Genomic DNA, 26,059 nt, shown 5'->3' with positions numbered 1-26,059 from the left:
TCCAGAAATGGAGAGGAGCAGAGGTATCCAAGGGCATTATTTAACCCATTCTTCAGGAGGCATCTCAGATGAGACAGATGGTTTAGCTGCTGATTTTAATTTGGTTTTTTTTTCATTGACTGAGGTCAGATGTGATGTGGGATACGTGTGACTGGGAGAGGATAAAGGGGGGAGAGAACAGATGGGATTTGTAACCAAGTCACTTCATAATGTGTGAAATTTCTATTCAAAAAAGTGAGAGAAATTAGTGGACCTCACAGCATGTCTGGTCCTGTTGTAGACATCATCTCAGCCTCCCCTCAACTTGATTTTCCTCTGTCCTAATTCCAGAATTTCCTCTTGCCCTCAGTTGTATGATACCCCACAGCACATCTTCTTAAACCCCACTGAGAGAGATGGAGCTCAAAATATTTAAGAAATTGCTGGAAAGGCAACAGTCTCCTGTCTAACAGACTGGAGGAATACAGGATGCAGTTTGTCATGGATCCCTCCCAGGAAAAACCTGAATAAATGTCATTCATTCTTTGAACTGACAAAGTTCAAAGACAATGACTTTTTCTCATTGGCAATTTTCTTTCTGCCGCTTGCCCTGAGACTCCACTCCCTTCTAATTTTCTTGTCTTCCCTGAATAATTCCAGTGTAAAGCTGAAAAAGTAGGTTTTTGCCTCATTTTTTGTTTAAAACATGAGATTTGTTTGTTCTCTGTTAAAAATAAAAGATAATAAAGAAGTTGCAGTGGCTTGAGCTACACACCTTAAATATTGCTAGTTTTGAATTCATCATCTAGAATAAATTGAGGGGGAAGAACCTGAGAGGGAGAATTACTCTTTTAAGAGTAATCAAAGAATATTGAATAATCTGTTTTGTTAGTGGAAAGAAAAGTCCTTAAATTTTAGACCTTTATAATTAGATCCTAAAAGAAGTCAACTTCAAGGCACGTGGCTTGATCCCATCAGATGCTGTTAAGGTGTGTTGGTGATGGGCAATGAGCACATGGGAATGAGGAGCTGGACGAAACTCAAATTTCTCTTCAAGTGCACCTGGACAAGAATAATGGTGTTTGGAGACATTAGGACGTGGCCAACTGTTTGCTGATCTCATATTTCCTCTGGCTGAGGTTTTAAGGGGTTGATTTGGTAAAGCAGCACTTTAAAGTCAGGGCTGTGCAACACACCAGCATGAGCTTAGGAAATTTGCCACTTAAGGACAATTCCTTTGTCAGCAACTGTGACAGGACACAGAGCTGGCAGTTCAGAGCCAGATGATTCTTTGGGTTGTGGAGGAATCAAAACTGCTTCTGCAGATTGAAAGGGACCAGCAATTTAATGTCTTTTTGAAAGATTTGTAGCTTCTAAAATTCTTTCTTTGATAGTCTCCATTTCTATTTAATCAGCAGTTATTAAATATGTTCCAGAAGATTTGCTGAAGGCTGAATATTGCTTTCTTCTCCTTCTTCTGCAATAAATGACTGAAACATAATAATTTGAGGGTTTGCTTTAGTGACAGCATCTCATTGAGAAGAAGGATCTGCATATAATGTCCCAACAAAAGAGAAGAGGAGGCTGAAGGAGGTGACAAACCAATCACATTTTCTACATTTCTCAGTTTGTGTACTTTTGTCTCTGGTGTTTTTTTTCCTTCTCTTTTTTTTGGGGTTTGCTTTGTTTTTAGCTAAAAACTGGTTGGGATTTTTTAATGTTATTTCATTCACAAGGGTGAGGTGCTTCAGTTTAACAATTTAAACATCAGGTGTATTAAGGGAGCTGTTTTGCTCCTTCAGCATCAATAGACAAGGACCTCAGCACTATTACATGTCCAGTTAAATGAGATTATTCCCATGTAAATGACAAGTTAACTACACTGGAATGTCTTACCTGTATCAGTGAGACACACAGTAAGAGAAGGACAAGACAATTCCTCTGAGATACCAGAAATCCATGTAAAAATCCCTATCCCAATGAACTACAAACTCCATGAAGGCTAAGATGCCCACCCCCAGCTAAGCAGGCAGCATCCCTTTAGGACAAATGGGATGAAAATGAAATCCAAATATAGACCAGCAAAATTTTTAATAAGTTCCTGAAAGAGCATGCCACAGGCTACCTCACATTGATTTTCCTTGAGGCTTATGAAAAACTTGAAAACCCCTTCATTTTGTCTCAGTACACAAGGGAAAAAAAAGTTTTCACATCTCAAACTATGTGTCAGCTGAAGAAATCATTGCTGCCCACTTCTGCAGAGAATCTCAAAAGCCAAATGCACTCCTGGAACATAAAGCATTGGCTCTATAGTGTGAAACAGTGTCATAGACAGCTAATAGAACCAAACACTTCTTGTAACATTTACATTTCATAAACATAAGATATTCACAGTGTGGATGTGTGCTGATCATCTCACATCTCAGCTAATAAGCCAAGGATCTCTTCACAGCTGACAGGAAGAAAAAGAGACATTTTTAGGGCACAATTAATTTGCTGTATTTTGCAATGTGCTTTAAAGTGAGATGAAGTGCCTATTTGTCTCTGGTGGGTTTGTGGGAACCTATGGGGACTCACCCAAGTGAACAAATCTACATTGCAAAAGTCTACAGTCGGTCTGAAAAATCACCTCCTCAGTGCCTATAACACAGAGGAGTGCCAAGTTCTAAAGAAAGCCTGTAACTATTTTTACTTTATTTTATAAGGGAAGTTTCTCTTAATGAGTTCCCTTTTCAAATCTAATCCCCCAGCTTCTTGTTTGGGAAGATTTCTTCAGATAGACTCTTGTATCATTAATGTTCTGGTGTAGGACTGCTTTTTTACAAAGTCTCCAGCTATCATTAGTGCAGATATCCTTCATCTATAATGCACTTGCAGTGGTTCCCATGTGTCCTTGCTTCTCTGTTACTTTCTCATTTGTGTCAAGCCCTGAGCACTGGATTAGGATGTTTGGCTGGGAAGCCTCCATTTCCTGCTGCCAGCGTGGATTTTTTCTGGTGGCACTTTGCCAGGTCTTTCCCTTGGGGTCTCTGCTCTGCAGCCCGTGAGCTGGTGGTTCTGTGGTGTGCTCTGAGGGCTTATTTGCACTGAAGGCAGCTGTACCCTCTTTTCTTTTTTAATGCAAGGGTGATGAGTGAGCCTTGGCTCAGGCTGAGTTTGAGTGGCTGGCACTGGGGTGCACCCAGGGCCTTTGGGCTGTGTGGACCCTCCAGTCCAGTTGTACATGTGATTTATAACTGAATAAGTCACATATACACATGGACTGGAGTGTCCATTTGCTGTTTATCTCTGTGAGATAAACAGAAATGTCCTTTAGACCATTTTAAAAGAGGATGGGTGGGAAGCTGGGGGCTCAGAGTGGGCTTGATTTGCTTTAACACGTGAGGTTAGTGCCTGTCCAGGTGCTCCAAGCTACCTGAGATATCCTCATGCTGGCAGGGCCCAGGAATGTCTGAAGAGGCATCCAAAGCCAGGTGAGCCACTCCAAGATATCAAAAATAGCACCAGGCATGCACTGAACCCTTCCTTTGCTCCATCCCCAGGTTTCTTTCACTTCTCCATCACAGCCTGTGTCACTGCTTGTGCTCCCCCCCTTTTCAGTACCAGAAATAAAGTTTTCTTCCTTGGACGTGGCATCAATGGACAGAGCACTTCAATGCCCTTTCTGTCAGCTGTTGCCAAAGCCACAATTTATGGAATGTGCTTCTCACTTCATTTGAAGAGTCCTGCCACTCAGGCCTGGACATTGGTGGTGTGCAGGGACAGGGACAACTCACAGCCTGGAGCAGAGGGGTCTGATCTAGGCTGGATCTTCAAGCACAGCAACAACTGATCAACACGGTCCTCACAGCAGTGTATTTCATTGGCTTATTTTAGCCTAGTTGCCCATGTGCTTCATTTGACCTATGCTATTCTATTTAGCTTCTTGATAATGCTGTGTTTTCCTCAGAAACCTTTTCCAAACACAGTCTGCTGTTTGGTGATAGTGCAGTTCCAGTACGTCCTGTGGCCATACTGTTTTAATTAAAGATGAAAAAATGCATGTTCCTTTAGTGAAACATTTCTAATATAACAGAATGGTGACACAGGGTCTGGCATAATAAAAAGGGTGACATTTTTGATATGTTTTTATAGCTTGTCTTGCCTGCTGCTGGTTCAGGAACAGGTATCAACTAGAGAGACAAATAATGTCCATGGCAGTGTCTGAATAGTAACGTGTTTGAACTGACAAATGAAAGCTAACCCTCCTCAGAAGCCACACTACAAGCACAGAGGGACATGTTCTGGCTCACCCCGTGTGCTTGCAGTGCAGTGAGACACTCAGTGTGCTTTCAGTGTGCATAATTAATAGCAATGACAAGGAAGTACATGAGTAGTACTAAAAATAATAAAAGGCACAGGTTGTTCAGAGCTCCAAGTCAAGCTGTTTCAATCCTGTTGTCTTTGAGGTGAATCCTGAGAGACCTCAAGACTTGACTTCTCTTTTTCTTTTTTTTAAGAGAGAGATTTCTGGATATTTGCTTTTTTGGATTCAGTGCTGTGGGTGGGAAGGGAGATGAGAATATCTGACGGGCTTTGGGAAGAGTGGACAGAGGAACAGGAGGTGGACTGAGAAGCTGAGTAGAGTCTGGAAGCAATCTGGGGATATTTTAATATGATTGTGTTGTTGCAATCCAGGAGGGGCAGGGAGAGGAGCTGAGGTGGGGACAACTTTCCATGGGACAGGATAGCAGGTCCAGGAAATGAAGAAATTAATTATTTCCTGAGTTGCCACCTTTGGGTGCCACAGGGGTGGGGAAGGACAGAGATGTGGGAGAAGATGTCTAAAGTAGATGGCAGGAGATGGAAATGCTTTTGCTCTCCCCATGGCTGGAGGATGAAGCCAGTAGAGGCAGAATTAAAAGGTCTGCCTCTGTTCCCTGGCTGCAGAAGCCCAGGAAAAGCAATTCCAGCTTTGGAAGAGGTATTAGAAATCTGCTGGACAAGCTGGAGCCCTTCTTCAGTGAGAGAAAATAAACCCTTTCTGAGTAGCCTTGTCCTGCTTTGGGTCCTGTCCTGGGGGGGAAACCTTGGAGGAGACCTTGGTCCTGCAGCTGCCACCTGGCTGGAGCTCAGGTTGCTTCCTTTAAACTCCCCTGGAAGATAACAGCACTGGATGATGATTTTGTTCTTGGAAAATCCAGTTTCTGGTAATGTTTCTAAGAGCTGATTACAGTTTTACCTCACTTCACACCCTCAGATTTCCTCTGGCCACCCCACCAAGTGAGAACAATATTTATAAATATTGTAACTCTGGACTGGCTGTCTTTAAAGATGGAAATATTTATTGAAGTTTGCAGATCAAAGGCTGAGGGGAGAACACTCTTCACTGAATTTAGGAAGCTTATATTTTGCTCCCTAAGGAAAAGGCTGCCAATCCTAATTTATCTGACATTTAATTCTTACTGTTCTTAATTTTTTATGAAAAACATATTCATTTAATTGTGTCACCTCTGGCCTGTGTGTATGTCACAAAAAAGAACTTTTCAGTTTAACAGTGGGTAGCAAAGCAGTGAGAGCTCTCACTGATAATGTCAGGGTAGCTTGCAAAGACACTAACTGTGGGAGGTGATGCTTTATTTTGGGGTGAAATTACACAAGATAGCAGCATAGGCTTGTAGTTTTAGAGAAAATTCCTTTCCCGAGAGGATTGTGCCTTTAGCATGGAATTTAGCTAAGCTGCTCCAAACCTTTACACAGTTTTCTGAACTCAAGAATATTTGCTTTCAATAAAACAGGCAATAATAACTCTGGAGATTAATTGCTTGGTAATATGCACTGGCATATAGTGATAGCATCTGTGTCTAATGGAAATACAACGGAAATGGGCCTTTGCGGATGAGTTCAGCTAAAACAAACAACTAGAAAACAATCTGGATTCCTGGCTAAGGCCAGGAGAAGAAATGAAAATTAATGTGCAGAGAGATTATCCCATGTGCTGCCTCTGCTGTAAATGTCCTGTAGCAGCACCAAAGGCAGCTCATGTGTTTCCAGCCTCTCCCTGTGCCATGTGCTCCCTGTGAAGCAGATATCCTGGTGAGAGCCGAGATTCCCTCTCCCTGCATGGCAGGTGTCCCCAGCACAAGGACATCAGGGGCTTTGTGCCTTGTAGCATCCCATGAACTCTCCTGCCTTGGTCAATCCCCAAGCCCTCAGCCCGTGAAACATTACTTACCATAGAGTCATCCCTCCCACAGGGAAAAACAGTCTTCCCCATGGACTTGGTGTCACAACTTCCTCTGGTTTCTCCTTCTGCTGTTACTGGCTTGGTACCCCCAGTGACCACCCCCCTACCCCTGGGGGCCAGGCCCCTCGGCCCTCCCCCTAGCTTTACCCCTCGCCCCTTCCCCTTTATAAGCTGCCTGCTCCATGTGGTTCATTCTCTTTCCCCGGGTTTGTCCTCCAGCCATGGTGTTACCCTGCTGGAATAAAACCTTGCAAAAGAGCCTTTCTTGCCTCTGTTGGTGAGCCAGCTTCAGTGAGGGTTTAGTGGAGGTTTGACTACTTTGCCTGAATGTTAGCCTGCTTTTTGAAAGGAGAGACTTGCTGGGGATGAGAGATAGGCAGCAGCACCTACCACTTTAACACCTGTATTTTTTATTGGTGCCCAACGTGGGGCATAACACCCGCATTTTTAGAGCCTCCACACAGACATTGATACATCCGGAGCCAGGAGCATAAAGCATAAAGCATAAAGCACTGCTTTACATACCAGTCCCATCCTCTCTGCAGGAGTAGGACTCTAAATCTGGGGACCAAATTGGCGTCTCAGCTTCAAATGGATGCACAGATAATTTTTCTGGATTGCCTTTTTGAGCTACTTGTTTTGCTGTCACAAGGAAAGCCAAGTTAATGTTTCTAAGATCACATTTTTTGCTTTAAATAATTATAATAGAATTCCTGCGATACTCATATTTTGATTTCTCCTCACAACACAGTGATTTTCCAGAAAAAAATGCATTTCTGAGGACATAGAGGAGATGTAATTCAAACTATTGAATAAACACTGTAATGTATGAGCCACTAACGCATGACTGAACACTGATTTGCTGGGGAAAAAAATTTACAGAGATACAGCTACAAAAACCTTATCAAGTTCAAGAGATGTAACCAGTAAGAGTAGATGCATGGTTGAAATTTTGAAGCTGACAATGGTTACCTGAACACCATAGCTATAACCTGTGAAGCTCATAAAAAAAATTACTCCTTGAGAGTCAGAGGTTGCCAGACCAGAGGTTCAAGTGGGCTGGTACAACAGCTCTGGCCTACAAACACAAACTTGTTTTTCAGCTGGACATGCTAGAGTATGATGTACCAACATTCCTGGTGCCCCTTTTATGATGAAGCATGACAAACACACACAGTTTCTGAGTTTTGTTTTTTTTTTGAGAAACTCTACTTTATCACACTGTCTTGGGTTGGAAATGCAAGATGCAGCTGGGTGTGTGTATTCTATTCCCATCTGTCATTATCATAATTTGGAGGAAGGGGGTTTGCATTCTCCATTTCAGGCAAGGCTCCTTCCTTCCTTAGCAGACACCTGTCTTTTCAAACCAAGACACACACACACAACACAACACAACAATTTGCAAAGCAAATTATCAAGCCTGTTAAATGTTAAAACCACACATTCTGCCCTGGTGTTCTGTCTAAAACATTCTGTTTTCAGGTTTACTGAGAAAACATAATAAAGGCTGTATTCAAACAAGCACAGATATGTCTGTCACGTTTTAAGAGGTTGCTTACTGTGGTGGTTCTTCCACAATGCTCAGCTTTGGTTGTGCCTGACACTGGTGAAAGGAACGTTGTGGGTGCTCCTCAGGATTCACAGTGCAAAGTCAGCATAACTGTCACAAAAAACTGCCTAAATTTCAACCCCTTTTATTCAGAATTTTGGGAATTTTTTAATTCCAAAGATGAACCTGCTTAAGGACCTAGTTTGTGTGTGTTGAAATTTTTCCCATACAGGACAGCAAGGTGAATTTGGGGGATGCATTGCCAAGCCATGCTGAATAATGTTCCCTCTCTGGGTTCAGGCCAGGAGAGACTGGAACCCCCAAAACTCAGCATTTAACCTGGTATTCACAGAGGGTGAACAGAGGATTTTGGAAAAAGCATGCCAAATGTTAAGGAATACCTACAGAGCTCAGCTTGATATTATTGCCATCCTTCTTATTTTCTGAGTTTCTGATATTAAATTAGACTTCAGATCTTGTGTTACCCTGGAGTGGCAGAGTTCCTGGCTTTGCTGGGCACACTCCATGCTTCTGCACATTGTTCCATGCTCTCAGGAGCAATATATCTATTTTACTGTTAATAAAAGAGAGAGATTGCATCATTGTCCTACCCAGTAAGATGGCAGTATAAGTCCTGTTAATCAGCAACCAGATCAGCGTTTTACAGTCTGCCAGTGCTTCTTTTTTTTTTTGTAGTTGATCAAAACAAGTAAGTAAACAGCAAAGAAATAAATCAAAAAAGAAAGAAAGAATGAAAGAAAGAAGAACTGATAAAAATTAGCTTTATTTGTTTTTTTAAAGTTTTAAAATCACACTGGAAAATGATGACAATTTTTGTGAGGAGGTGAAGAGAGAAGGTAATAAAAAAATTTTACTCATTCTGCCTCACTCTGTCTTCTCAGTGACACAGGAGGAAAGGCTTTAAAGCAGAAAAATATAGAAACATAAAGCATCAGATGCAAAGGGATTTTCATGATCACAGTGTCAAACCATGAGGTATCACCAGCAGTAACAGTCAAAGATTCATCTTAAAATTGGCCTGTTTCTTGACTCTTTAATCCACATGCACAATTCTGGGATGCTATCCCAAGCCCTCATTCTTAGGAACCTGCTGTTTATTTCCATCCCAAAAGCATCCACTGCCAGTGTGGGGCCTTTCTGAGTGTTCAGTCACTGGGATGCTGTCTGTGAGATCCATTTGTGAGTTATTTTTCCAGAAGGAAGACCTTCCCAGAAATGTTTTATGAGGAATCAGGTCCTTGGCAGAACATGGGTGGGCCCTGAGCAATTAAATTGGCCAGAAGAGAAGCAGATGGGAGCTCTGGGTGAGCTCCCCCCGTGTGAGTGGAGCTGGGACATGCTGATGTTATCAAGAAGAGCAAGAGGCCCCCCAGATCCCTTTATTCTCAGTAAATCTGCAATTATTTCCCGTGTAGGGGCAGGAGTTCAAGGGAGAGAGGAGCTGATGAATGGCAGAGCCAACAATAATCTGATTTTGCAGCACTGTGGGTCGTTTGGGTTAATGAACTGACTCCTGCTCACAGGCAACCCCACAGACCTGCAAGTGCAATTTGATGATTTGGCTTATTCACAAGTTCCCTGCTGTTTGTAGAGGGTTTTTTTAAAACATGGATGTCATCTGTTGGTCTTTACAATCTGAATATAATAATGGGGATTATGGGCTATTTTTTCCTACCTCATTTACTGATACTTTCTGCTTTCATTGCAATGGTTATTTCTCCTTTGCTTTTCCCACTGTGCCTTCCTCATTTTCATGCAATAAAAATACACCCCCCCCCCCAAAAAAAAAACCTCTTTGGGGATTATCTTTGTGTTTGACTGAGAAGCTGTGCGTGTTTTTCCTAGTTTAGCTTGAATATCTTGAATATAAAAAGCAGCACCTTGTCTTCACCCCAGAATTTCAAATATGCATATTTTAAAATATGACTAAAGCTAAACTACACAACATTTTTTGTGATGCACGGGAGAGACTGTGAACTGTTCCACTAAAAATAGTTGAACTTTCTGTATCAGTACTGCATTTTATTGAAAATCATGGTGAAGTTAAAATTGCAATGCAACAAGCAAGCTGTTTTTCCATTAAAGAATATAAAACGTTATTTTTTTGAAAAAAACCTATTGTTAAACTATTATTTTGTTAGTTTATGTTTGGTTTTGGGATACCAAAAATACAAAAATTTTACAAAAAACAAACTTTTTGCATGTTCGTTTTTTGTTTAGTGCTTTTTTTTAATTTCTAATTTAGGAAAAAACTCTGATTTTTTTATCTATAAAAGGCATGTAGACATAGGATAAAGGAGAATGTCTTCAAGCAGACAGAGGGCAGGCTTAAGATAGATATTAGAAAGAAATTCTTTCCTGAGAGGGTGGTGGGGCCATAGCACAGGTTGCCCAGAGAAGCTGTGGCTGCCCCTGGATCTCTGGAAGTGTCCAAGGCCAGGCTGGACAGAGCTTGGAGCAACCTGGGCTAGTGGAGGATCCCTGCCCATGGCAGTGGCTAGAACAAGGTTGTGTGTGGGGTCCCTTCCAACTCAAACCACTCTGTCATTCTTTCATTCTAAAACTATTCCAAAAACATTCAGTTTAAAACTAAGTAAATGGAAGCAAAACCAAAAATTAACACTCTTTGTTTCTCTCCTTCAAATATTGCTTTCAAGAAAAAAAACCCAGCAACCCCAAGAAATTTAAAGGCAAATCATTTTGGTGAGAGCTGTTGATGCTGAAAAAATACCTAAACCAACCATAAAAACATCAGAAATCCATACTTTTTAAAATGAAGATTAATATAAAACCTGGAATATACCAGTATCTCAGGATGTTTTGGGGAGGGAGAAGGGAATTTTTCTAAAGGAATATAAATTACTGAAAACTATTGTGGGCAAAGTGCTTTTGAGAGCCACAGAGACAACAGCCTCAGATGAGGCATGCAGTCAGTGGCAGAGCTTCTGTTGATGCTGTTGGATTCTGGATCAGGCATAAAGCGGAATTCCTGTCCTCCCTTTTCTGCTTCAGCGGGCAGGTTGAGTTATGTATGCCATGGGAACAGGCTGGGATTTCACCTGAGCAAACAGGGCTCAGCCTCTGAACACCAGCCTGCCAAAGGGTTTTGGAGGTGATTCATCCCATGCCAAAGCAGGTCGGTTGTGCCATTTCCTAAAAGTGCCCCTTATTCTCCAGGCAGGTGCCCAGCTCCTTTAGAGGCATCTTCAGAGCAGACGTTGAGCCTGGTGAGGTGAATCACACCCTCTGAATTTTTAGAGCATTGCACACTGCAGGGTGACCTGGGGCACAAGCTGGTGCCTGGGTTGTTCATGTATCAGATAGAGGAAAGCTGCCTTGACTACCCAGGGCACAGAGCACCTCAGTTTCACCTTTTCTGGGTGAACTACTCCAGTATATCTCATTTTTTGCTACTGCAGTGGATCACATTCTCTCACTGTGTTGTGTATAGCACATCAGCATCATCTCTTTTTGCATTTGATGAAGCCCCTCAGTGAAGTTCATTTAGTTGCAAACATTGCACATGGGTTAAAAAATTAACTGCATCTGGAGAAAGTCTCCTTGGTCTTCTAGCATGGTGCTTCCTCAGATTTTGAAATCCATAAATCTCAGACTGCCAAGTGTGTGGAGAAGAGCAGCTCTGTATTCTTCCCTTGTTTTGGCATCCTTTCCCTAACCAGGCACTGCTGCATGTTGTTGAAGATGTTTTTTCTTCTCAGCTGATCCTTAATGCAGCTTTGCTGAGCTCTGTGGGTATTGTGCCGTCCAAGGGGTGCAGAGAAGAGCACAATTCAGGGGGAAATCTGACAAAACCCACACAACAAGAAGTGACAGAGTAGGAAAAGCAGCCCTGTTCTGACAGATAAAATGTCACTCTGTGTGCAGGTGACACTTTCACATTATCGGCAGATGACAGCACTGCAGCCTAAGACCTTTGACAATCCTTAATAATAGGTCAGAGAGCAGAATGTGCATGCAGAGGTTTAGACAGATAAAATGTCACTCTCCGTGCAGGTGACACTTTCACATTATCAGCAGATGACAGCCTAAGACCTTTGACAATCCTTAATCATAGGTCAGAGAGCAGAATGTGCATGCAGAGGTTTTGGGAAATAATGCAAATCTGAACTGTCTGAACACCAAAGGTCTTTGTCTGACAAATAGAGTTTTATGCTGAAGTGATCACATTTCGCTTGGGGAAATTGCCAACACATTTCTTATTTAAGTAAAATCGACAGTGTATTTTCATCTAATTTCCTGATTCAAAACCATACATTTTTGAAAGATCCAAGACCATATTCATTACCGTCCTTCCACTTAAATAATTTTTGGCAGGTTGTTCTCTTAGTTTTAAATAAGCCAAAATTAGCTACAGATATGTAGAGCTCTGTGCTCCTGTTCTTGAAGCAAAATCTGTGAAACTAATTGAGTGAAACTCTTTAATGAGACAAACCTCATTAAGATGGTAATTCTCCCCTGCACACAGTATCCCCTTACTCTTTCTGAATATTTAGCTAGCGTTACCAAAGCTTTAAAGAAACGTTCTGTAAAGCTTATTTGTCAGAGCACAAAATGAGAATAAAACCTGACAATTCATACATTCAGCTAATGACAAAACTGGTCATGAATCAAATATATAGATTTGTCACAGTCATGTTTTCTGGAAAAATCCCTTTGCCCAGGATTCTTTTCCTGGGAAGCTGAGACGAGAAAAAGGAAAGCAATATTATCTGATTTGCTTCTCCTGTATTTTGCTGCTTTGGAATGTATTTGGACATTGTTTGGCAACAGGTGATTGTTTCATTGGTTTCATGTGAGTTGTTTTGACTTAATGGCCAATCAGTGCCAAGCTGTGTTGAGACTCTGGAAAGAGTCACAAGTTTCCATTATTATCTTTTTAGCATTGTGTAGGTATCCTTTCTGTGTTCTTTAGTATAGTTTAGTATAGTATTCTTTAATATAGTACCTTAAAATTATAAATTAGCCTTCTGAGAACATGGAGTCAGATTCATCATGCCTGCCTTCATCTGGAAACCCTGCAAATACAATATAGATTAAATTTGAGAGGCTTTGATATGCCCTGTGATGGATGGCTGAGGCAGGGCCAGAGCTGGCAGATACAGCACAGCACCTATGGGAGCCTGCTGATCTGATCACCAGGTATAATATGGTGGAGAATTTTGGTGCCCTGTGTTTAGAAACCTTTAAAAAGGCACATATGTAAATTAAGGTAATATGTACAGGATGATTTTTTTTAAGTTTAAAAGAAAAAAAAAACCCAAATGATCCAATCAGTATTTGGGTAGGTGCAGTATCCAAAGGCTTCCTCAAAAGATTCCTAGGCAGACAGAGTTTTACTGAACATAACTGGAAGAAACCACGGCTAAAGTGCCTCTACACATGAAAACTCTTAGAAAATGCAGTGAGATTCACCTAGGCTTTTGTTCAAGTGAGTCACTGAGGTTTTGTCCAGTGGAAAGACATAGCACATGGCAAACTTTGCTTTAATTATGTGTGTATCTCCTAGAAGGCTGAAATGGAGACCAGTCCCTCCCAAATACCCTGAAAGTCCCCAGGGCAGCTGAGCTAAGTGAAAGAATGAGGTTCAAAGCCTGAATCCATTTCAAGTGCTGGAATGTTCCTTCTTTTCAGCTCATAAAGGAGACACAGGGACTATCACCTTCTTTTTTGGGTGTTTCCCATTGGCATGTCAGCAGTTTGTGTGCCAGCAGCTGTGACATTCCACTGTCTCTCCCATCTCTGCCTCCTCTCCAGAGCCCCCATCTGTAAAGGCACATGGTTGTGTATATTCCTTTGCCCCACCTTGGAGCTGCCCTGTTCCCTTGGAAACATCTCTATGTGCTTTTCCTCCAAGCATTAACCTTGTTTGCCCTCATGTGGGGAGGAAAATACAGCAGGAAAAGAGGTTAAATGAGCTTTGCAGGCTGCAGGAGACCCCCCCCTGCCCCATGCTGGGCACAAGGCACGGTCTGGGGGCTGGCGCAGCTGGTGTCTGACCTCCCTGGAGCATCCTGAAGTCCTCTCTGCAGGGAGCTTGGGAACAAGGCAGCAGCTGTGTATTTTCAGGACCTTTTGTTTCCAGTACTTGCCTGCAGCGGCTGTGCTGAGCTGCCCATCTTGGGGATACCACAGCAAGGGGAAGCACTCCAGAGGGTGAATTGCACAAGCCCAACTCCTGCTTTAACCCACTCAGTAGGGTGGTTTTTCTGTTCCTTTCTTGCATTCAGGCTGTCTCAATGAGGCAGAACCTCCCTATATTTCCAAATGAAAAATATGTTTAGAACCATAGAGTTGTTAAAGTTGAAAAAGGCTCCAAGATCAACAACTCCAGCCTTCAGCTGAATATGATGCTATCCAGTAAACCATATCACAAAGTGCCATGTCTGTTAGTTTTTTGAACACTTCCAGGGATGATGACTCCATCACTTTGCCAGGCAGGCTGTTCCAATAACAGCTGTTTCAGTGAAGATTGTTTTCCTAAGATCCAGCCTGAACCTCCCTATTTATCTGAATTCAGTATCACCTTCGTGCCCTTCTCCAGTGCTCCCTGCCTTCTCCTCACTTCAAAGAGCAACATTTAAAAACTATTAAAATAAAATAAAAAAAAAGCAGATGAGCAGACAAATAAAACACCACCTCTTGAAAAACCTGGCTCTACCTTTTCCACAAATAACACCACCTTTGTATGATATCAGACACAGCTGCCCTCACACTTGAATTCATCTCAGAAACAGCCAGGAGAAGCAGCAGAGTGAGGAGGAGGCTGGAGCCCATCAGGCTGTGATGATTATTGTATTTGCTGGGTGCCCTGATGAAGGAAGGAATGATGAAGCTGACTCCATGTTCTCAGAAGGCTAATTTATTTTTTCATTATGCTTTATTATATTAAAGATACTGAACTATAGTATACTAAAGAATACAGAAAGGATACTTACAGAAGGTTAAGAAGATAATAATGAACACTTGTGACTCTTTCCAGAGTCCTGACACATCTTGGCACTGATTGGCCATTGAGTCAAAACAATTCACACCAGAAACCAATGAAACAACCAGCTGTTGGATAAACAATCCCCAAACACATTCCACATGTGAGCAAAACAGAGGAGAAGCAAATGAGATAAAAGTTTTCCTTTTTATCTGAGGCTTCTTAGCTTCTCAGGAGAAAAATCCTGGGCAAAGGGATTTTTCAGAAAATATGAATGTGACAGATGATGCCCACACTGACCTGGCTGGCAGATCCTTGCAGAGACACCGAGCCCCCTCCTCACTGAGCAGTTTTCATCCTGCTCAGGCAGAGCTGGGGCATGGCAGGGCTGTAACTCAGCTCAGGAAGGCAAGGCAGATGAATGAGCACAGCAGTGTAAATGTGTCAGCACAGCACCTCAGCCAATACCTCCTGAATCAAGCAGGTGTTTTGCTCCTGTGCTGGAGCACGTCCAGCTGGGCTCCTTCTGAGAGCGTGGTTGGACTCTGTGTGTTAATTTGTTCCTGGTTCATCCTTGAGCAGCCAGTGCCTCCTTGAGACAGGAGATTAATCGTTGCCCAGGGAGTAAATGGAAAAATCAGCTCCTGTGGTTACTTATTATTGTTGTATTTAAATGGTTCAAACCCACTGTCCAACACTTTTAAAAAGGATATTCTTTAGGAAGGAATTGTGGATGCCCCATCCCTGGCAGTGTTCAAGGCAAGGCTGCATGGGGATTGGAGCAATCTGTTTAGTAGAAGGTGTCCCTGCCTATGGCTGGGGCTGATAACAAGATGATCTTTACGGTCCCTTCCATTCCAAACCATAATTTGGACTCCATGATTCCATGATGAAAAATATTAGAGGTGCTTCCTCTTCCAGGACCTATGATGTGAGACCTGAATATCCAGCAGCTGCAAAGCACTAAATCAACTTGTCTCACTGACATCACTGTGCAAACACACAATTTACAGCCTCCTGTAGCAGAATGTCAGACACATAACTCCTGCTGCTGGATGCTCTGCTGAATGCTTTTGTATTTACAAGAATGCACAGAGAGCTGCAGAACGAGACATGGTTTATTGCCCTGTGTGTGTGCTGTTGTGCACACCAAGGGAATTGGTTTAGTGGGCAATAAGCTGTTAAAAGACTGAGACACTGGTAGCTAATACCCAGAGAACCCAACTGCTGGGAGCTGCAATGTGAGCAGCTGGTCTCATCAGCATTATGACTTACCCTCTATGCTGCTCTTACCTGGAGAGGAAAATGTAAGTGTCTGACAAAAAAATCCCTACATTTTGATAAAATAAATACAATGGAATTGATGCTTTTAGAGTCTACCTCGAACAGAGGCTAGACACAGTTAAAGGAATAAAGGAGGTATTAATTAAAAGGCCTTCAAAGGATACACCTTGGGCAGTACAAGAGCCTGGCCGAGGCTACACCCAAGATGGACTCAGAGCCATGAGTTTTCACACTTTTCTAAGTTTTGGTCCATTTACATATTGGTTAATTATCCAATTCCAGGTTCAGGTTATGAAATCCCATCCTCCCAGATTGCTCTCCTCAATTTGCTGTTGTTTATACCTTTTGGGCCTGAAGCTGCAATGGTGTCCTTGGTTCTGGGGCTGGAAAAGGATTGTTTTGTCTGACAAGACTGTGAGGAGAACTTACTAACACTTTATATGAAGTTCAGAGTACTGTACTAATGCAGTGCAGAATCTGAAAAATATGAAAACTAAAACTTAAGGCATCGGAATTATGCCTGAGCTCATCACAATAACTTTTTGCAACCTCTTTTCCATGATTTTTGCAGGTCACACTCATCAGTGGATTTGTCAAATCTGTTCATATGCCTCTGGAAATGAAATGGGGCATTATCCAATTCAGTTGTGGAAGCAAAAAAATTTAGGAGCCTTTTGGTTTCTTGTCCAGACTACTTAAGTTCATAATAAATGGGTGGGACTCCTGCAGCTGTCAACAGTGCAAGTCCTGCCTGCTTAGATCCTTCTAATAGTTATCAAATATTCAATTTAGGTGCTGGAGGCCAATTGTCTTCTATGTTTGATCTGTCTTGGGTGACAGGGATGTCAGTGCAGTAAAGATTTTGCATTTCCATAAATATGGCACTTGTCAGATCTCATCAGCCTTCTGCAAGGTCATGTGAAAGCTCAGCTTGCTGCTGTGGTTTGGAGCACTAGTCAAGGAATTATCAAGTTTATGGATTTGAGACTCCATTCAAATGTGCAGGGTTTGAAGGGTCCTTTTAGAAATGAAATTTTGGTCCTGTTCCTCTTTAGGGAGCTCACACCCTTCAGGAGATTTAGATTCTATATTCTACTTTGTCAAGACAAGTGAACACTAAAATTCCTGCATTCATGTCTGATTTATTTTCCAGTTGAAAAATTTTCAGGAGTTTTCTGAATTCTTTACATCTCAAGGGTAATTGTTCTTGATTCAGATTGACTATTGCTGCTTACTCATTTATGAAATGCCATCAAAAAAAAATTAGATTAGACAAAAAGGATATATTAGACAGTGAGTACATTCAGTTTCAAGAACATAGAGACAGATCATATAGGATGGGTACTTCCCCATAGTAATTATTATTCACTAAATATATATATATGTGTGTGTGTGTGGAGTATAGATATAATTTAAATGTGTAAATATTAATATATAATTATTTACATATATAATATTTAAACATTAATGTAAGAATCTGCATATATATACATATACACACACAGATATTAATTAGAATATTTTCCCTCAATTTGTTTGATTAATTACATGTTTCACACTTTTTTGAGGTTCATTGTGGCTTACTTCAGCCCTAATAAAAAAAATCTATGAGCCCTATAGGTGTCATTTATACCACAGAAATCAGTTCAGGGAAAAAGGTGCTGCTGGCATCAGCAAGGAAGAGAATGGAAAATGAGGGGATATTTGAAGAGATGGTTTCAAGAAAGACAGGAGTGTTATTCCCTGGGTCACTCTTGGACTTTGGAAGCAACATAATAGATGGTATAAAACACAGATAAGAAAAAAAAAGCAGAAAGGAGTGGAAATGGAGGAGGTTTAAGACAGCAAAAGGAAATGGAGAGGGAGCAGTTGAGTGAAAACAAAAAGATTGGTAGTGAAAAGATTAATTAGTCTCTTATAGATGAGAATAAAGAGCAAGGATGGGATGGATATACAACTCATTTCCTTTCAGAAAAAGCTGACAAGCATAATAGAATACTTTTTGAAATAAGACATCATCAGTGAAGTTCACTGCTTCTGGATAAATTAAGGAAAATAGTCCAGGAAGGTTCAAAAAGCACTTAAATGTGATAAGTTCAGTAAGTCCTCCCAAGTAAATTAATGACCAAGAGTATTTTTATTCTTTTATTCAATATTAGACCCTTCTTTAACATAATGTTGAGTTTGGATTGATTTTTTTTTCTTTCCTCACAGCAGTTCTCAGATTTTCCTTGGAAATCTGAAATCCAGTGTTCCCCAAATTCTTTCTCTCTTCCTTTGTCAGTTTTTGACCATTATTATCTTCATTTGGGATTATTTCAGTAATTTTTATTAAACAGTTTTTGAAGGAAAAAAAAATCATTGACTTCAGAGAATGAAGTACAGACTAATCTTTATTTTTTAGCATTATGCAAATGGGGGCTTTCCTCCCCCTGTTGAACAAAGGACAGGGATTAGAGCCAACCTTCCACAGATTTTGCTGAGAATGAATTTTTTTGCTTGTGTGAAATTTTCCCTCTGTTTTTCCCCTAAAACTGAAATAATTTAACTTGTTATATTTTAAAAGATTTTCTCCCCAAAAAATGAAACTGTAGGTCAAAGAGAGACCATCTAAATGATCTAAATCATCAAACTCAACACTTTATTCATGCAGGAAGATACCTGGTTCCACCCCCTGCCATGGACAAGGACACTTTCCACTATCCCAGGTTGCTCCAAGCCCCATCCAACTCATCCTTGGACACTTCCAGGGATTCAGGGGCTGCCACAGCTTCTCTGGGCAACCTATGCCAGGGCTCCCCACCTTCAAAGGGAAGAATTCCTTTCTAATATCCAATTTAAAACTACTCTCTTTCAGTTTAAAGACATGGCCCATGGTTATGGACCGAATCTCACAGCTTTGCACAGAAATTGGACCTCTGAATGCACAAAGGGCTGTTCCTGCTCAGTTGGGTCTGGTTTCATGGCAGAGGGCTTTCAGAAAAGCAAAAAATTTTAGGCGTCAGACTTCTGAACCCAGAGTGCAAATATCTTTGAAAAGAAAAACTCTTTCTTCTGCTCTGCACAAATTAAAATGACACAGAAATGTCAAGCACAGGAGTCATCTGTGTTTGGGCAAGAGATGCAGAATTTCCTTTCCTTTCTGCTTCTCTGCAGGTCTGATACCAAGCCAGCTGCATCACCTGGGAGAATCCTCACCCTGGCTTTGCTGGGGTTCTTATGTCCTGGCTTCAGCTCTCTGCACTGCATTAATGTGAGTCTTGTTCACTCCAGTGCTACATCCCCTCCTGAGAGAGATATCAACATGTTAAACCAATTTATCCACACAGAAAATTAACCAGAGAGTGTATAGGACCTGGTGATACCCAAAAGAAATAATGCAGTGTATTTTAATTTAAAAAGTTGAATAATACTCTAAATACACATTTAATATTTTGTCTATAAAAGAAAAAAAAACAGTGTAAAACTTTGGAAATTTCTCAGTAGAAAATATACTACTGTAATATATCAGTATTAAGAATATAATCTAATTAATATAATATAATATAATTAATATAATATATTGTTATATCAATATCTCATTGGAAAATATACTACTGTAGAAGCTTTGTTGTTCTGATTATTTTTGCAGTTTATAAACATAGAGCAGAACCTGAAGGTACTGGAAGAAATTGGAAGACATTTTGAAATTTGCTTTAATCATTGTTTATATTTTTATTTTTATTATTGATAATAGTAGTGTTTTCATGCTACTTAAACTTTCAAAGCTAATACCTGGATAAGCCTGTTTGCAATTTCACCAAATAATGAGTTATAGATCAAATAATCCTAAATTAATAACAATGACAAATGGCCCTGGAACTGTTCTAGAACATTAAAGGGAGCAATTCAAACACCAGTTTTATCATCAGGAATCCATGTAAGATCTGCACCACGCTGATCACAACTGAGTCATTTTTTTGTCCCTGTCAAAAACATAGCAAAGTAAAAATGCATATGAAGTTTTAACTAAAAATCTGAGTACTATCAAAGTGATTTCTACAGCTCAAGGCTCATCAAGCATTTTAAGATTTAGGCCAAAGCCACACTAAAAAAAAAACCCCAGAAAAACCAACAAACAAACAAGCAAACAAAAACCAAAACAAAAATTATTTTTATTAAAAAGAAACTTCTAAATTCAGGGGGACAATGTAAAACTGAAGCATTTACATGTAGAGAGCTCAGACTACATCTTGATGCTGCCATGTCCTGATTTTTCTCCTCCTTCAGCTCATCAGCCCATTTCTATAAGATCTTTGCTGAAGTATGTAGCAAACAACACCATAATTATAATTTTGTAAATTATGTGTGGTAACAGAACTATATTTTCTTCCAATTCCTTGTCGTGGAAATTAATAATTTCTTCCATGAAGATACATAAGATTGAAGCCTGTCTGCAAACTGAAGCTCACTGACAGCATCACCAGATGATTTACAAAATCAAGTGCCTAATTACACGCCCTCATAAATATTCATTCTCGTGTTCACAGTTATGGAGGAGAGAAAGTGAACATGTTGATTAATCAATTGATAGTATCTGATTCATCTGGCTATACAAATGGGAAAGAAAAGGCAGCAGAGCAATTTCCAACAAATCTCAGCTCCAGCAGATTGTATTGCTTAGGAATGTTAACAGGAAATGAAAAATTAATAAGTGTTGAAAATTAAAGGGTGTGTGAGAGCAAAGGGGGATGCAGTCAAAGTGAGTAGATTTTCCACATCAGTTGGCCCTGTTGCTTAATTCAGGTGATAGATAAAATTCATGCTTTCCTTACTGAACTTCAAAAACTTGTCATTTTTAGCTTTGCCAAACTTGAGACATTGTGGCCAAATGGTCTGATTCAAGCTGCTTTTTTATTTGGACATAGGAAAAATGGCCAAGCCTCTTCCACTAATGCAAATGGTAAGAAATAATTTTTTTATCTGCTTTAAAAAAGTGTGAGGAAATTAAAAAACCTCTCAGTGCTAGTGTTAATTAAATCCAGAGAACAATGCCTGTCAGTTTTGGATGAGAGGTCCCTTCTGGAAAGGGTGGGGAAGCACAATGGATTTGTGTACATTATAAATATTTGAAAAATTGCAAGTTCACATTAGAAACTTGCTATGTCTTGGCAGATTGAGCATCAAAACAACACCCTGGAACACCTGCACCTCCCCTGGTCTGCAGAAATGATCCATTTTGGGACATGATTACCTTGCCCTGTAGTGCCTGTAAAGGAGGGGACAGAGACATCACTGAAATCCTCTCGAGCAGATATTAATTTTTGTGACCTCTCTGTGCAGAGACTTTCAACAGCATCTGGAAAATTGGTTCCTAATTAGGCACCTCAGCTGTGCTGAGCTCCTGATGAGCTGAGAGGGTCAGGCCTGACTGAGGAGCAGGCTTGAGGAGTTCATTCCTATAACAGGTGGTCAGAGGTGGGGAAGAAGGCAGGGATGGGGAAAAGGATTTGTCTGGAGCCAGACACAAAGGTGGGAAAACAACACAAGTCCCTCTGTTCCCTATCAGCAGGACCACAGGGCTGATCTGGGGTCACCTCCTGCCAAATACCCCTTGCTCTGCTCAAATGAATCCCCTGGTTGACTTCATGGCTTTGTGACTGTCCATGCCTTCACACCTTTTAATTATGAATCCTCTATTAAAGCACTGCAAGCTCCTGTGCTTTTTGCTAATTGCTACTTTTTCTGGCAATACTTTATCAAGTGCTAATACAGTCTCCACCAGAGACTGACACTGAAACTCCTTCCCCACACAAAGGTTTATTATCTTCTCTTTGCCACCAGATTTTTTTTCCTTTCTTCCTTCCTTACTTTTAACTCTCATTGTGGATGGTTTGTTGAAAGCACCTTCTTTTTTGGCAGTGCACTGAAGGGGAATTCAGGAATGATTCTATGCAGGAATGAAACGCATATATCACTTTGATAAAGAAATAATTCATTATCTATTCTTACAATAATTAAATCATAGTGATATCCCTAACGTGAGATAGTTATAATCTTAAGTGCATTAAATGTATTAAAGAGTATTAAATGTGTTCCATTCTGTATGTTACAGACATTCCTGTACATTAAAAGCATATTTCCATCTGTCTTTACAGAGGAAATCAGATATTTGTATGTTATTGGTACAATTAAAATATCTGTGTAAGAAAAGTTGAGTGTGTGTGTCAATAACCAAAAAAATAGTATAACATTTCTCTATTGTACTGCTATATTAGCTGTCCATAGTCAGTCAATTTTCAGGGGTTATAATAGCATAGTGACTGGTTTGTTTTTTTTCCCCCCCAGATTATTCAGTGATCTTAGCTGTAGGAAGAGAATAAATGAAATTTTTGCCATTGGAAAAATGTCGTGGCTGTATGCAGAGATTGCCTCTTACTGAAGTTCTTTTCTGTTTCAACTCACATGACTTCGTAAGAATAGGAATTTTTATTTTGGGATTCAGACTCAAATTAAAACAGTCAAAAAAAGGCTTGATTTTCAAAGCTCCTAAGCTATATACTAATGCAGCCAGAAATGGAGTAATCCAGTCTTCCTTCCTCCTGAGCTAAGGATTTTTAGGATGCTCCAGCTTTCCTACCTATATCACACATAGATCTCCCAAAACACTTTATATTTTCTTTTTTTTGCAAGTGATTTTTCAGCTTCACAGTTCTATTTTTCTGATAAAATACCCTTTCCATGCACACAGAGGGTTTGTGAGAGCAGCCTCTCACATCCCATGTCAGCCATCCTCTCCCTGGGCGAGCAGCCCCTGGTGTTCCCCTGGAGTGCCAGTCCCAGTGTGCCTTGTGTCCTCATGGCCACAGGTTGCAGTGGCTGGCTAGCAGATTTGTGCCTTTCCAGTGCCACTTACAGCTTCATTTTCAGACCTATAGTGCAGTAAATTGCTTCCCAACAGGCTGTGAATAAAACACTATTTTTTTTGGATGCTGCATTTGTTTTTATGGTAAAAATACATCATGTGTGAGAACGCATAAAGCTGGTAACACAGTTATGGTGCCTGGGCTTCATCTGGGGGGAGGGATGAATGTGACCATTTTCTAACATTAATGACTCCCAAACTAACATCTGTGAAAATGCTTATGTCCCAGCCATGAAGACTTACTGAAAACTGAAAACTGGAGCTGTGGATTTCAACCAGAGACCTTTTGATTGGCTCATTAACAACATCATTGAGCCAGGATCTAAGTCAGCATCTAAATATCTTTCTGAAATCCCATATGGTTTTGCCTTGCTTGTACGTCTTGCCATATTTATTTGCTTGCAGTCCTGTTCTTGGTGCAAATCACAGGGGAAATGAGATTGGGCAAATTGCTCAGCTGGTGTTCAGTTTTGCATCAATGCACAGAATCAGAGGAAATGGAGCAGTGCTTTGGGTTGAAGGGACCTTAAAGATTATCTTGTTCCAACCCCTGCCATGGCCAGGGACACCTTCCACTATCCCAGGTTGCTCCAAGCCCTGTCCAACCTGGCCTTGGACACTTCCAGGGACAGTGAGTTCACAGCCTCTCTGGGCAATCCATTCCACAGCCTCACCACCCTCACAGTAAAGAATTTATTCCTAATATCTAATCTAAACCTGCCTTCCTTCAGTTAAAGGCCCCTGGACGTTTGCTGGTTTCACAATTGTGAACAGAATTTAGCCCATAACAAAATCTGGGGAGTAAATGCCTGTAAACAAAACAGCCAAATAAGTTACCAAATGTTGTTGTTGTTTTTGCTTCTGACTCTTGTCCACAAATTCTAGATGACCTTGTGAGAATAATCTCCCAGGAACAGAAAACTGAAAACTCATTACTAATAAGAAAGGCTTTAGAAGATGGAGTTTTATTACATTTACAAAAGTTAATGCTCCTTCAGTTCTCTCTCCTTTGACCCGTTACAGTATTAGATCAAATATATTCTGTATAGAAGAATTCTGATTCAAGAATCATCAGAAACAAATAACATTTGCAGAAGGACTTGCTAGTAGAGCTTTTTATTCAAGTGCTTTATTAAACTCACCTAAAGCACTGATTAAACTGACCTAATGGAGTAAAGGACCAGCAACGTGAAGATTCAAGAGCAGGCTAGCTGCCTAAGGCTGGATTTGGTCACTTATGTCAATCCTCCCAGGTTACATTCAAACCAAAGTTGTTTTATTATGTGACAACTTTTTTTTTTTTCCTTTATATTATTTTTTTATTTTTTAGCATCTTGAAGACCAGAGCCAAAGCTTTTCCTTGTAGCAGCCTTTTTGGTACATACAGTGAAAAGTGTTTGGATGCTTTTTGAGTTACCTTGATTTTCACGATATATTTTAGTCTATTGTGAGGAAAATGCAAGAACTCTCTGAGCATTTGGTTAACTAAGGAATCCCGGGTCTCTATTAATCTTGATTTTATTAAAATTTAGATAGATGAACAGAAAACAGAATTTTACTCTTTATTGGTTTTCTCCCTTTTGTAATAGAGAAGCAACTAATCTGATGATCCAAATACCCAATGTTAATATAATGAAATTCTCCACGTATTGAGGTGATTAAAGTACTTCTACCCTTCTGTGCAACCCTCAGTTTTATTACGAGCAAATTTTCCTCTTTCTCTCACTCATGTAATGATTTTATTTCCATGCAGAATCATAAAATCACAGAATGGTTTGGGTTGGAAGGAACCTTGAAGATCTTGTTCTACCCCCTGCCATGAGCAGGGACACCTTCCACTGTCCCAGACTGCTCCAAGTCCCATCCAGCCAGGCCTTGAACATTTCCAGGGATGGGGCAGTCACAGCTTCTCTGAGCAACCTGTTCCAGTGCCTGTTTGTTTCTAAGAAAGATCTGCATAAATGTATGTAGAAAAATGATTATGAGGAACTAGAGAATGTATTTCCTGATACAGAAGGTTCCTTAAGTCTTCTCTTCCAATGTCCCTTTAAAATTACTTAACTTTCCCATACATATGTATTGCAGTCATTTCTCTCCTTCCTTTTTACAATACTTGTGTTGTTTCCTTTACTCTCCAGATTAATATTTGCAACATGCCTTGTCATTGAAAAAAGCACCAGCATTGCTATTATTGTTTGTGCTTCGTTCCTCAGATGCTGGTGCATGAAATGTATGAGAGAGAGCACAGAGTAATTTAAATCCCTCTCTGTAGTTTGAGGCCTATCTTCATTTTTCATTTCCTTTTTCTTATCATGCCCAAGAAAAAAAAGCACAAAGGACAGGCTTAAGAATTGGTTCTGAAGAAGCTTCCACTTCATATTTACACAGCCAACAAGGCAGATTCAAACATGACCAAAAGCTTCCAGACTTGAAATCAATATTGTGGTTTTTTTCTATTTTTCCTCCAGTACAAACACAAAAAACCTAAACTAAAACCAAAAATAAAACAAATCTGCAGTAAGTCAAAGCTAATTCTGAAATGATAGTTGAGGCTGCTTATTTTTTGCAGGAGACCTTCCCAAACGAAGAAGTTTGCTGGATGCAAAGACATGGTCTTGGCTTTATTGCACAGAGCTGAGAGAAGCCAATACCCATAGCTGTGGTATTTTGGGGCATTGATAAGAGAGTTCACAGGAAAAGGGAAATTGTTGGAGCTCTGGATGCTGAAAATTTTAGACTTTCTGTACTGACATACTCTGACTCCCAGGAGAGCACTGCATTTGACCTGAGACCGTGGAGAAAGCTTCCAAAATTAATTAATAACACTGAGATTACGGGTGTGCAATTAATTAAAAGTGTGTAATAACACAAAGTAGAAAACTTAGTTTTAGAATACAATAATATATATGAAGCAAGAGAAAAGTTTTATAGCAAAAGCTCATCATTCTTCTATACCTTCTTCTTCTTCATGGGTTTGGGTCGTATTTTATAATTAAACAAAAAGTCCACATTGTGGACTTCAAGTAATTAGTTAAGTTAAAAGCAAAAATAATTTAAGTATAATTTATTAATTAAATATTTTAACCTTAAAAATCCTTACAACAAATAATAGTTAACCATAGTTAACCAATATTTACCTTTTAGTAAAAT

This window comes from Passer montanus, unplaced genomic scaffold, assembly GCF_014805655.1.
Source record: "Passer montanus isolate IOZ18808 unplaced genomic scaffold, ASM1480565v1 scaffold51, whole genome shotgun sequence".
NCBI classification, from domain to species: Eukaryota; Metazoa; Chordata; class Aves; order Passeriformes; family Passeridae; genus Passer; species Passer montanus.
Note: the sequence above shows the minus strand (reverse complement) of the source record.